The sequence below is a fragment of the Diabrotica undecimpunctata genome, chromosome 1 (assembly GCF_040954645.1).
Source record: "Diabrotica undecimpunctata isolate CICGRU chromosome 1, icDiaUnde3, whole genome shotgun sequence".
Lineage (NCBI taxonomy): Eukaryota > Metazoa > Arthropoda > Insecta > Coleoptera > Chrysomelidae > Diabrotica > Diabrotica undecimpunctata.
The window spans coordinates 83,282,279-83,296,843 of NC_092803.1; positions in this window are offsets into that span (position 1 = coordinate 83,282,279).

A 14,565-nucleotide genomic window follows, 5' to 3' on the forward strand; every position below is an offset into this window, starting at 1 on the left:
CAGTGAAGATGTTCGTTCAGTTGTAATGGAAACACCAAATAATAGTAGCAGAGTTTATTGTTGAGACGTACACTATGGGTGTTGACCCGGGATTACTTTAAGTAGAGACTGATGAAGTTGATCGTTGAAGACTATCAAGTTCGTTGAGTGAATATTGATTGAATGCTTCTCTAGGCAAGAGATATTAGTTTTATATAAACTTTAATTGGGTCAATATTTTCGCGGACCTCGCGTGACATGTGTATTTAATTTATGTAAATTGTTTAACTTTGTCAGCACTTTTGACTGATGTCCAAATTATATTATTGATAATTGACCAAATGTGTATGTAACCTAATTAACTACGTGTGTGTATTTAATAACAAATAGATTCATTCGGTCTACTGGGTGATAAGTAACAATAAATGTTGCTCAGTTTATCTATGTGATATACATAGATAAACTGAGCAACATTTATTGTTACTTACTGGAAAAACATCCAAAATAAAATTAATATCTACCTGTACCTGTACCCACACAAATTACAGTTATATGCATAACATGTTGCATACCATTAAGACAGGTTTAAAAATTAAAATCACCTAAGATGGACCTCTAGTATTTCTTAAAAAGAAACATGATATAAATACACCTAATTACTTTTTAATCATAGGATTTTTTCTTTTTGTTCTCTATGTGCCAGAGTTAAAACACACTAGTAAAAGATGACAACAAAATTTTTACTACTTGTACCTAAATTTTAAAGAATTTTAAATGTATTTTGTCCACTATTTTATATTTTATGCGTGTTGTTATTAATGTTGAGTGTCTATGCTTTTGTAAATAATCTCAACGACTAGTAAGTTGCACTGAAGATTTGTGATATTTTATAAATATTTACACTTTTTTCTTATTATAGTGTCTTGAAAAAGGAACAAAACGATTCCGAAAGCTAGACGAAAAGTCATAAGAGTGTTTCATTAACATCCCGGCCAATTTTCTGACTGCGACCCTAATAAACTGTGTTGTTTGTATATATATATATATATATATATATATATATATATATATATATATATGTATCGAGAAAAGGAGTACGACCGTCAATCCAATATAAATTAAGGATCACTCAGAAGAGTGGTGGGTTTTTTCGGTCAAAAGGTGGAGAAAAAAGAAAAAGTTGATGGCTACTTCATCTATTTATTGAAGACGTTTCGCTTTCTTAATCAGAAAGCATCATCAGTTCATCTAAAAAGAACAATATGAAAAAACCATACAAGCATGGAAAAGTTGTTAAATGTGTTACCTTAAAAAGATATGTAGCAGTCAGTGATATTAAAGTTGTAAAGACACTTAAGTAAATGGACATTATACGATTACGATGTATAAACAATAAATTGAACTTAATAAGTTAACAATTTGTTCAAACTAAGCACAGCAAAAAGAACATGTGGTTTTGTTTTTTTATATAAAAATGTATAAGTAAAAAAACATTGAAAAAGAGAATGAAGAACTAAGAAAATCATAGATGCACTTCCAACAATACAGCAATAGTTATGATTTAATTTTAACTTTAGGTAGCATTATTATATTAATTAATATTGAAATTGAATAATTTAATGTACACTCGCGATCATAAAATCCGGGTCATCTTGAAAATTTTAAGTTTCTTAAATATTTTTGCCTCTGGTGCAGTAATAACCTTTTTTTGGCTAATGTATTTTCTATTTATCATCAATGTTTTGAAAGAAAAAAAAATGGTTTTTTATTGTTTTTATTGAAAAAAACAGAAAACAAATCAAATTGTTGATAAAACAGACATACGAAAAAAAAAATGGAAAATACAGAACGTGGTAAAAAATCAGTGAAATTTCAATGACCAATATCGTGTATTGCCTCCCCTTGCTCTATTAACCTCTTGCAGACGACGGGGCATACTCTCAATTTTTCTCCGGATTACATGTTGTGGTATGTTATTCCACTCTCTCACTAACAGATCCTTAAGCTCCTGTGCGTTGTTAGGAGAAGGTGTATGGGTTTGAATACGTTTTTTCAAATCGTCCCAGAGATGTTCGATGGGATTCAGGTCCGAAGACCTAGCTGGCCAGGGTACCCTCGTAATTCCAACTTCGTCCAAGTATTACATACTGATCCTGGCAACGTTTCCTGCATCAAAAGGGCGTTTTCTCCAAGCCCTGCCATGTTGGGCATAACGTGTTCTTCCGGAATCTCCGTAATGTACCTTCGTGCAGTTAGGGACCCATTTTCGATGAAGGGTAATTATGTGTGGAAGTCGGAAGATATACCTCCCCAAGCCATGACCGAGCCTCCACCAAATGGCATTCTTGGAGCAATGAAAGCTTCTGAAAATCGTTCACCGGTTCTCCTCCAAACTCTTACACGTCCATCGGATCCAGTTAGGTAGTTAGCCATTCATCTGAGAATAACACTTTGCTACAATCGTTATTTCCCCAATGCGCGTATTGTCGAGCAAAAGCTAGTCGTGCAACTCGAGGCACCCGGCGAAGTGGCGGTTCTCTAGCCATTAGCCGAGAAGATAGTCAAGAAGAACGAAGTCTTCTTCTGACTGTTGTAACACTAAAATTGCGATTTCGTACTTCCTCTAGACGATTTTGATGCATAACAGCAGTTGAGGTCCGGTTTAGTAAAGCCTGAAACACAAGGAAACGGTCATCTAGTGCCTTGGTCGTTCTACTTCGTCCAGAGCCAGGCCGCCAGGTTAGCAAACTTGCCTCCTGAAAGCGTTGAAGCACTCGTTAAACCGTAGAAAGGCTTACGCCAACAGTTCTTGCGACTTGCCGTTGAGTGTGACCGTCTTCCACAAGTGCAACAATGTGTGCCGTTTCAACAACAGTCAAAGGCATTTTTGTTAAAAAAATAAACACTAATAATGGCACTAATAAACACTAATGGTGGCAATAATCAACGTTTATCCGTTGCATTTGAACAGAAAGTCGAAGTACAAACGAGACATTTAAACAAGCGGAGTTACAGGTAGCGTTAATTTTGGGAAGTGTGCACTTTACCGCGAAATCGGCACAATAGGAATTCTTTGTTACAAAGGAAACCGCAACAATTCTCAGAAACATGCATTAGTTTGTATTTGTGTTATTATTATTTACGATAAAGCTCGTTAAAAATGAAATATCGGTGATTTTCAAGGTGACCCGGATTTTATGATCGCGAGTGTATAATGAAATTACCACTCCTGTCTTCGTGAATGCTGCCGGTAAAATGGTGTTTCAATAAGACAAACACGCCACCAACGTAAAAAGACCGTAAAACCTTAAGGTCATTAATTATGACAGAACAGCAAGGTGAAATACCAAAACTGATAATAGAGCGGTTTATTTAAATGATCAGTTTGGGTGACAACCTGCTTGTCAGGAATTTTGAGGTCAAACCAAAAACTCATATATAAATCGTCAACGTTGGGGCTGGTTAATCAGCCACAGGTGAAGATCAATTATAATTTTCAACAGTCCAAGGGTCATACACTTGGAGCTGCAAATGAAAAAGGATTCTATGAATTACATCAATTATATAACTGTATTAAACTATTTGATTAAAAACAGTTAATACAAATCTGTGTATATGCAACACAAGACTAGGTCAAAAGTAATGCAAGTTGCATAAGTGTAAGCTAATATAAGTAAGAAATATTTCTTATATTCTATTTTATATTTAAATTTATTTTATATGTTAATATATATGTGTGAATATGCAACGAGTGACTATGTCAAAAGTTACATAAGTTTAAGTTAATATAAGTAAGAAATATTTCTTGTTTTTATTTTATTTAAATTCTGTATTTTTCCGGTTTGACTAAACCATTATTTTATAACGACATTTCGGCAATGTCGCACTTGTCATTGTCAAGTCAGCTGGTAGCGCTTCTTGCTGGTGCTTTAAGTTAATGGACTATTCTGGTCGATGCGTTTCCTTTTATAGAAGATTGAGGCTCGCTTCCCTGGCAAAGCTTCTTGTGATTGGTCCTGTTCCTTTATAGGTAGGCGGGAACATACTACCTCACACAAAGACTGCTGGGATTGGAACAGGAAATCCTGCGTAGAGTAAATAACAAACGACGCGACTACCCCTCCGCCCTTATTCATCAACTGTCGAACATCCAGCTCATCAATGAGTTACACAATCAAAACCATCTGTGGCCAAAACTTCAGAGCCCAAAATATCTTGAAAACTACCTGCTCATCCATAGGCAATGTATTCAAAAGACGACCTAAACCCAAACTTTCTTTCCCACCCACAAAATTACTGGCCCTTGCCAGCAACGAACTCCCTGATGAATACATTGACATCCTGGAGGCAACTCCTCTCTTTTACCGTTGTAACAACCAATAAATGCTCACTTCGAGCTTGTCTAGACAGGGAGGGAGGGATCGGTTTTCTGTGGTTTTCCGATCCCATTGCACAATGATACCTGTCTATTGCAGATGATACAGCCACAGCTGCCCTCACGCGAGTCACAACATACAGTCACTAATTAAATTAAATTGTATACATAGTAAACTCAGCCAATTCATAAACATATTTTTTTACTAATAAAATTCTGAAAAGGACCGTTTTAGCTCAACAACCCTTTCACCTTTGATTGTACAGGATCCTCCTCCGCCGACACACCCACGAAGCTATTTACCAGTGGAACCCACACAACAACAAAAAAGCCAACCCATCAAAGAAAAAGAAACCACGTCCTGAAGAGGTGAAAAACCTAAAACAGGACAACAAATCAAAAACGAAAAACCATCCAACCACAAACCATGTCGTAGACAAGTATGAAATGCAGGCATTCTCGCAAAAGCCTAGTCATTTTCGTAATGACTTAGCAGTTTGTATAACGTTTTCATTTTTACGAAATGACTTCAACCTTTTAGGCATTTGCGAAACTACCGGAAACGGTAATTCTATTTTGAAACAGTGTTGCAATTTAGGCACAGATCATATAATATAAAAAAAATTTTTCCTTTCCTAAATAAATTATTAAAAGCTCTTCCAAAATCATATTCTTTTGGTGAATAAAAATTTAAAGTCAGTGCAAATGTCCTTGATTCTAGAGAATATTTGGCACCTTTTAAAAACCATCGAAACAATGCTTTGGGTGATTTTCGTAAAGAGGCCTAAAACAATAAAAATGCAAAAATAATTATACAAAAATACAAGTATATAATAATAATTTAATTAATTTTCTCTTCCCTTTTTTATATTATATGATCTGTGCCTAACTTGCAACACTGTTTCAAAATAGAATTATTACCCATGACATCATGAAATTATCGTTTCCGGTAGTTTCGCAAATGCCTAAAAGGTTGAAGTCATTTCGTAAAAATGAAAACGTTATACAAACTGCCAAGTCATTACGAAAATGACTAGGCTTTTGCGAGAATGCCTGCATTTCATACTTGCCTACGACATATATATATATATATATATATATATATATATATATATATATATATATATATATATATATAACGTGATTGGAAATTTGGAAATGATGAATGAAGTGATGTTGGAAATATCGGGTATGTGGTCTATATTAAATAAAAATCATTCTTTTTTCTAAAGCTCAATATTTCGCCATTTATTTAATAGCTTCATCGGGAGTAACTGTAGAAAACAAACATTTAAAAAAACACTGACGTACACTTAGATTTACAATACTTACAGAAATTAAAAGATTACACACATAAATAAAATTGAACATTAAAATAACATTATTGCTGATGTATATGTACATCCAATAAAATGTATGTTAAAATTTAAATATCTTTGAGCACGTTCGTTAACAATAAATAAGATGGAACAAGTAAAAGTTATTTTAAAATGCAAAAAATAACAATGTAAGAAAACATTAGAGGAATATTATTTCTTTAATTAATTAATAAGTCTTGTTAATATGATTAATCATTAAGGTGAGTGTAGTTTTAAATTTTGTTCAATATATTGCAATAAATGTTGCTTAATTGCCCCGTGTCTATTTTATAATTTAAAGTTTGTTTATTTTTATTAATTTGGTACATCTCCAAAAATAACCTACTAAGAAGTGATAGCTGAAAGTAATCAAGAAACTGGATTAAATTTGTTAAGCGAATGCTGTGGCAAGTCGATGTATAAATCTAGATACAAGTTTTATATGGTTAAAGGCTAAGGAAAAGCCACTGTTCACAGCAAAACAAAATCAAACTACGCTCAAGTGTGCAAAATCTAAACTTACTTGATCGGTGTAGTCTAACAAGCTATTTTCATTGTATCATCATCATAAGTGGCATTCCGTTGTGGATCTTGGCCTGCTCACAAAATAAGTCGCCACTCCTGTCGATTCCTGGCAACTTCTCTCCATCTTCTGACCTAGAAGACCATCTAGAATCTGTAGGTCTTCTTCCACATCATCAATCTATCTCCTTCGTGACCATCCTCTACTTCTTGTACCCTCTTAATTTGAAAATGTTAATCTCTTCGTATATTCGAGATCAGACATCCTAGCAATATGTCCAGCCCATCTAAATCTCTGCATTTTAACGAATTTCACAATATCTGGATCGGTGTATAACTGATATAGTTTAAAGTTTTACCTTCGACGCTGTAGGCTATTTTGATTTACGGCCCTAAAAATCTTTCTAAGAATTTTTCTCTCAAAAATACCAAGTTTTTCATTATTTTAAGATAAGGTCCACGTTTCAGCCATATATATTAAAACCGGTCTTATTAAGGTCTTGTATATATTGAGCTTTACTGCACGTTTTATAATTTTATTTTTTAAATGTTTTTGGAGACCGTGAAGAGACTGTTTGCTATTGCTATTCTTTTTTTTTACTTCGTCGCTTGTCGTGTTTTTGAGTTTACTAGCGATCCAAGATATGTAAATTCATTGACTTGCTCAAAGGTTTAGTTGTTAATTTGAATTCTCTGTTGGATATTTCGGGGGTTTTTAGAAACCAATATAATTTGGTTTTTTCCTCGTTTACCACAAGTCCTAATTCACTTGCCGCGTCCGCAAGCATTGTAAAACACTGCATCATGTCTTCTGCCCACTATAACTATATCGAGAATTTGCGTCGTTCTGTAAAAAATAGTTGCACTCATTCTAATATTTAATTGTCTGATTGCCTTAGGCAATATTAAAGATTAGACCATTATTAATGTCAAAGAACGTAAAGTATTCTCCTTCAACTCTAACGCATGAGTTTATCTCTTGCATTGTTAGTTTGGTCAACTTAACTAACTTACGTGAGATCCCAACTTTACTCATTGCATTATATAATGCAAATCTTTTCACACTGTCATAGGTTACTTTGAAGTCGACGAAGAGATGGTGTGTGTCTATGTTATATTCATGTTGACTTTTCAGCAGTAAATGCGCATTGATATTGACCAACAATATCCTTTGTAAAATGTTTAAGTCTTTCAAAAAATACATTGCCGAAGATTTTATACGCAGATGCTAACAGAGTAATGCCTATACAGTTCTTACACTCCAGTTGATCACCCTTTTTATGCAACGGACATATTATTCCCTCATTCTGCCATGTAAGTACTAATAGTTTATGGATTGCTGCAAAAAGTTAATCACCAGCTTTTTTATACATCTCCGAACAGATCTTATCGATTCCTAGGGCTTTATTGTTTTTGAGTTTTAGGATGGCATTTGACACTTCTTTTGTCGGGTCTTCACTGTGTAGTTGCCGTTGTAGTTTTTGTTGAGTGTCTATGTTGTAACCTCCTTCAATATCGTTTATATTTAGATGTTCGCTGAAATGTTTTTGCCAATCTGTTAAGAATTGAGTTATTATAATGTAGAATTTCATCGTTAGTGTCTTTACAAATTTTTAATCGTGGTTTAAATTCTCGACAGCTATTTGTAAGGATTTGTAGTATTTCCTCGTTTCATTTTGATTAAATAAACTTTGTGTTCTATTCGTATTCGCTCTTCTTACGCCAATGGATATGTTTTTCCTCTCTTCTAAGACGTCTATGCTCTTCTTTTTTTCTCCGTGTACAATCTGCGTCGATGGTTTTTTGATATGCTGCGTTCTTTCTATTTATGACCATTTCGCATTCATGATCAAACCAATGACTTTTTTTTTCTCACTTGGTTTTGCTCAATATTTCACCAGATTTTTGTAACATAATATCTCTTCTTCTTTTTTCATGTTTTTGTCCTTATTCGGTCTTCTATTTGCTATCTGTATACATTTGAAATGTCGGGATCTTTTAGTTTATTAATGCCGATTTTTTCTCTCCTTTTCCCGATCCCCTTTTTTAAATTGGATATTCTCTCTTTAAATCGTACTTTAACTAAATAGTGATCACTATCTATGTTTGCTCCTCTAAAAGACCTAACATCTAATAAGTTAAATCAGTGTCTTGCATCGATGATTATATGATTTATTTGGTTATGCGTTTCATTAGAAATGGCGTCATAAGAAAAACCTTGAAAAAATGTTTCATGAATTACCACCAGAAAGAGAACCTTGACTTTGCAGAGAAAGTCGACAAAGACTACAAAAGAAGAAAAACCTTTCCGAAAAAGCGCTAGATCCGGATAAAATAACAAGCAGAGCTTTGAAATACCTACTAGACAAAGCAGTCGTTTGGCGAACATAAACACAGTGATGAGATGCAAAGTCGCTCCAAATTATTGGAAAGAAGTACACGGGAAAAAATGTACATTTTATAGCAGTCAGGAAGATTGCCAAAAGAAAACGACTAGAAGAGGAAACAGAGAGACTACACGTGATACTAGAATTAGATTTAGAGGCCAAAATTCGAACAAACATCAGGTTCTCAGGTTTACAGAATACATTGCAGTAGGATAAACAGTAAAACCGGAACAACCTTTAGAGATATGAGCTAAGCATTTGACCGAATCAACACAATGGACTGCTCTACAGTATAAAAAATTATGGATACAGCTATACCAAGACGGAGCTATTCTCTTCGTACCTCACTAACTAGATATTCAGAGTTCGAATAGGACCAGTCGCTTTTAATGTCGGAATGCCGGAGTACCATAAGAAGCAGTTGCGTCCTACTGCAGTTATAGTCGCAGTGTTGCCAGATGATCAAAACGAAAATATTGTACAATGCTGTCGAAATTATCGTTTTTTAAATGATTTTATCGTACACCGACTGACAAAGGCTGGTTAGTCTAAAGGGTTAAGGCTAGGGTTAGTGTAATTAAATTAATTAATAAAATTATTTTATTGATAAACATAATACAAAACAAAAAAAATAACAACTTATTCTTGTTCAGCTAAAGTTTCAAAAATAATTTCTTCTTCTTGTAATTCTTCCTGATCTTGATCTTCCAATTGTTTTTGTCCATACATTTTAAAGGATGTCATGGATTTTATCATTTCATCTGTAGGTTTAAAACTTACACATCCATTATCCAAATGAATACGCTGAGATGAGTGCTTAATTCCATTTAATGTTTGGGTAATGATTTTATTTCTGACTTTAGTTTTTATTAAATTAACTTTGGAAAAAATTCGTTCGCAGCTTGCACTAGAGTGAGGCAATGATAACACACACAATGCAAATTCACTTAAGTCTTTAAACAAATAATTACCCTCAAAATTTGTGATCTGACCTAGCTTGCAATAAAATAAATCAAGATCCTCTTCAAGTGGCAGTTCTTCTAAATGTTGTAGAGTTCTCCACTGATCATCGATTTTCTGCATTTTATCAACGTCTTGTTGTGGATCACAAATACGTGGTAATAATTCCATCAATGGAAAAAGTGTATTAACGTGTTTACTGCATTTATTCTGCATTTTTCTAACATACTTAGTTTGCTAAGAATAGGATCTGCAAAGTCATACCTCTTTTTAATTTCTAAACAAGAATTAATTAAAAAGCGTCTGCATCTCTCATAAAAATCTTGCTTAATATCATTTTCTAAATTATTAATATTTCTGAGAACGCCAATTCCGAGATAGATATTATTAGGAGAATTAAATTTTGCTTTATTTGCTGGATCAATTTTGTCTATATCTGTTTGCCTTACATATTGAGGATCCATGTACGCCATTAATAAATCTTTATAGGTACAATTGACCATTTGTGTATGCAATTTCATTATAACGATTTTCTCGCTCTGAAAATATTTGTTCATATCAACAAATTTAGGCAAAACCCACTCTAAAAATAAATAAAACAGTTTTATTGCTTTGTCGAGAAAGCGACAAAAACTTTAAAGAAATTATCGTACATTTATCAATATTGATCGTACATCGTACAGTAACTTTAATTATCGTACAAATACGATAATTATCGTACTTCTGGCAACACTGTATAGTCGCCTCGTATTTCGGTGAGACTGTGTAAAAATATATTTATCTGTAATAAAAGCAGGCAATACAAATTAAAATAAAAGTACTTTACCAGGAGTAGTTATTAACTGCGAAATTATCAATGACTGAGATGTATAATAATACAAAGTTTTAATATTCTCTTCGATATTTCCATTTAGATGAGCCTGGTAAAATATGTACAGTCGCTCAGATAAAGTTATCATCGATGCATTCTTTGCGTAAGATAACAATATTTGCCTGAGCGACCGAAACCATAAAGTAAGTTACCCCAATAAATTTTGTTTCGACTGTCCAGTGGTTTACACTTGGGTAGGTAGTATAATATTTTATATTATTTTAAGCTTTATTTTTAAACGAAATATTGTTTATTTGGATGAAACCTGGTATGGTACTCATGATACCGTGAAAAAAAGTTGGACGAATAATAACAAAAAGTGTTCTAATTCGGTACTGCCCAATAAAGGACAGAATTATAATTTTATACTGCGGTGTAGAAAATGGATGCATCGACGATTTATTATTAATATCTGCAACAAAAATGACGTGAATCTAGATTATCATGAGGATATGGAGGGTGGAGGGATTTTTTTTGAATCATGGATTGAAAAATCTCTTCTTCCAGAATTATATATATATATATATATATATATATATATATACAAACAACACAGTTTATTAGGGTTGCAGTCAGAAAATTGGCCGGGCTGTTAATGAAACACTCTTATGACTTTTTGTCTAGCTTTCGGAATGGTTTTATTCCTTTTTCAAGACACTGCAATAAGAAAAAAATGTAAATATTTATAAAATATTACAATTCTTCAGTGCAACTTACTAGTCGTTGAGATTATTTATAAAAGCATAAACACTCAACATTAATAACACACATATAAAATAATGGACAAAATACATTCTAAAATTCTTTAAAATTTAGTTACAGATAGTAAAATAATCAATAAAAAGTAAGATAAAGTAATAAACTGTGTTGTTTGTTTATATCGACAGTCACTAATATCCAGTAATTCTTATATATATATATATATATATATATATATATATATATATATATATATATATATATATATATATATATATATATATATATATATACATATATACATCGAAAAAGAAGTTCGAGCATCAATTTTAATGCTTTCAGTTATCATGATGGAAATGAAGTATAAAAAAAGTTCAAATCAGGAACCATAGATGTAAACGTTTAATGTTTTTTTGAAAAAAAAAACAGAAGTTAGTTTTTATAAAACTCACAAAGAACGGAAGTACATAAAAATATGTAAAAGAACAGTAAACTTTATAATTTTACTAAAATACTTTTGAAATGTGGCACCCGTGGTGTGATAATAATTCTGCAGCTGAAGAGCCAGTGGAACCCTGTAATCAATTGGAATATTTTTACAAAGCCGTGTAGTAAAATGTAAGCGACATTTTCAATACCTCTCTGATGACACCATCCAAACATATGCTGAAACATGTTTATGAAGGATTGTGTTCTAAATTGTCTAAATCAGAAGCAATTGTAGAAACGTATTTATCAGAGTGTCCAAAGCAATCTGCTACAAGACTATAGGAGAAACATCTTCTAGACAGAGGAGAAAGGATTGTGCAAATTCAGAAATTCACACAAATAAAACCGCACCTAAAGGAACCTATAATCAGAACAATATACAAAATGGATGCGGCTGCTAATATTTTTTCAACTATTGAAAGCCTTCGAAGTGAACTGGTTCGAAAGGATATTCTCTTATATTCAGCAACAACACTTCGATTATTTCTTAAAGCCAATAATTTTAAGTACAAAACTTTAGACAAGCGCCATAATGGAAAGTACTAGAATAATTATTTCTTTAAGAAACATTTCTATCAGATAGATAACTTAGTATCAAAAAATGAAACGAAATGTTGTTTATTTAGATGAGACCTAGTGTGATACTCATGACAGGACAGAGAATTATAATTTTACACTGCGGTTGAGAAAATATATGGATCGATGATGTATTATTAATATCTGCAAAAAAATATTACAACGCGTCTCTAGGTTATCATGAGGATATGGAAAGTTTAATTTTTGAATCATGGTTTGAAGAACCTCTTCTTCCGAGATTACCTAAATATAGTGTGATTATCATGGACAATGTATCATATTATTCAAGATTAATGAGAAAATTTCAAATATTACTTGAAACAAATTACAAATTCAAGAATTTTTATTTGAGAAAGATTTGTACTTTGAGGCATCATATAGTAAAAAGCAATTGTTGGAGGTTGTTTACAGTAGACAGTACCAGAAGGAATATGTTGTTGATAACTGTACTCGCAGTAATGGGCATACCGTGCTTGGTATGCCCAGTATTACAATTTACAATCATACTTCCTCCTTACTATTGTAAATTGAACCCAATAGAGTTAATATGGACACAACTTAAAGGAAATAAAAGAAGAAGAAACGTGGCTCCTAAATTTTTGTCTACTGCTCTCCAGTTAATTAGAAGAGAAGCCACAAAGATCACAGCAACCAACTGGACAAGTGTAATCAAACATGTAATCGCAGTGGAAAATGACTATGTTAAATATTTACTAGCATTAACCAAATTAACTATAAATATAGAAGATACAACTGATACTAGTGATAACAGTGATTCTGAGTAGATTAGTAAGTTCTTTTTCTAAATCAAAGTACAGGTTAGGTTATTAGAAAATACCTGCTAGATATATAAAAAAAGATGTTCATACAAGTTTTAGACTTCTTACCCATTTTTAAATTATTGAGGTACTAAGTCTTCTCTCACACGGTGTCAAACCAAAGTTGTTAATAGAATACCCTGTATATATGTAATTTAAAAAATGAATTCTCTATATTTTTTATTACAATAACTAAGTTATCAGGGATAAAATGTGATCATAAGTTTTAAAACTTATGAACAGTTGTGTTATTAAAACGTTTGTATACTTAAATACTTGTACATAAAACATTTGTTTAATTGTATGTGATAATTACTTTTATTAACAATTTTTTATAGGTATTGTTATTTTACAATAAGTTCTATTTAGCCGAGTCGATTAGTGTTATCTCTTCCTAGATATATCACAGAAGTTAACAACACCAATATTTTTTATTTAAACTTTATAGAAAATGAAACTTTTTCTTAAATAAAATTAAATAAAAATAAAAACTTTTATTTAATTAAAAATTAGATATCTACGCTACTGTTCAATAAAGTAGTGACCACTCTGACATTGTTGCCATTTTCTAGTATTTTACCCGTTCTGGTTCCTATAAATTTTCTCACGAAATTACGTGTCGACTATAAACATATTCACAGCCGACGCTCACAGAACACCAGAAACTATGCTCAGCCTTTATGCAGACATTACAACAAGAAGAACAACTCGAGATTTTAGACACGCGCATTGCATGATCAAACGAGGGTATAGGAGCTAGGAGCCAGTGGCGCATCCAGGGGGGGGGGTTTGGGGGTTAAAAACCCCCCAGGACCCTATTACGACAGTGTTACTCACACATTTTAAGGACTCAAAATGAAAGTAAGATCATAAAAAAAATTTCGGTGACCAACCAGAGGTGCGCTACTGCTAGAAGCCTCTATGGACAAGAGAGTCAAGTTCATATCTCATGTTACGAAGACAGAAAGTTTCACTGGAAGACGAAGTAAGCTCGTCTTCAAAAAAAAAGACAAGTCTGATCAACAGTATAATCCTATTCTGACATATGCGTCTTTAGCATGAGGACAATAATAGAAAGAAGATCCAAGCTGGTCACAACAGAAGCCTATGTTAAGCATAAGCATCAAACGTCCCTCGATACGTAGTAGAAAGATTTCTGTTTAAAGATACTCGACAAATACTGTACTGGACCAAATGGATAAAAAGGCAATGATAGCGTTTCTCGAATTATCAGGCTACCAGAATCACCATTCTGCGAGAGATCACAAGTTACAACGTCTATTACCAATGAAAATACAGAAGACACAAACAACAACTGCGTGGTAACGACTAACTAGGATAAAGTTATAAGTAGCTTTGCTGAGGTCGATCTATACCCATTGTGTGTGTGTGTGTGGAAGGATAATGGCACGGAATCAAGTCCATTTGCCACAGAAAGTTGTATACAGAACTTTTCTTATAATATGAATACAAAGTTGTGGGTTATGCTGCTTTAAATTTCTATTTTTACTTCTTTAATAAAATTTACTAG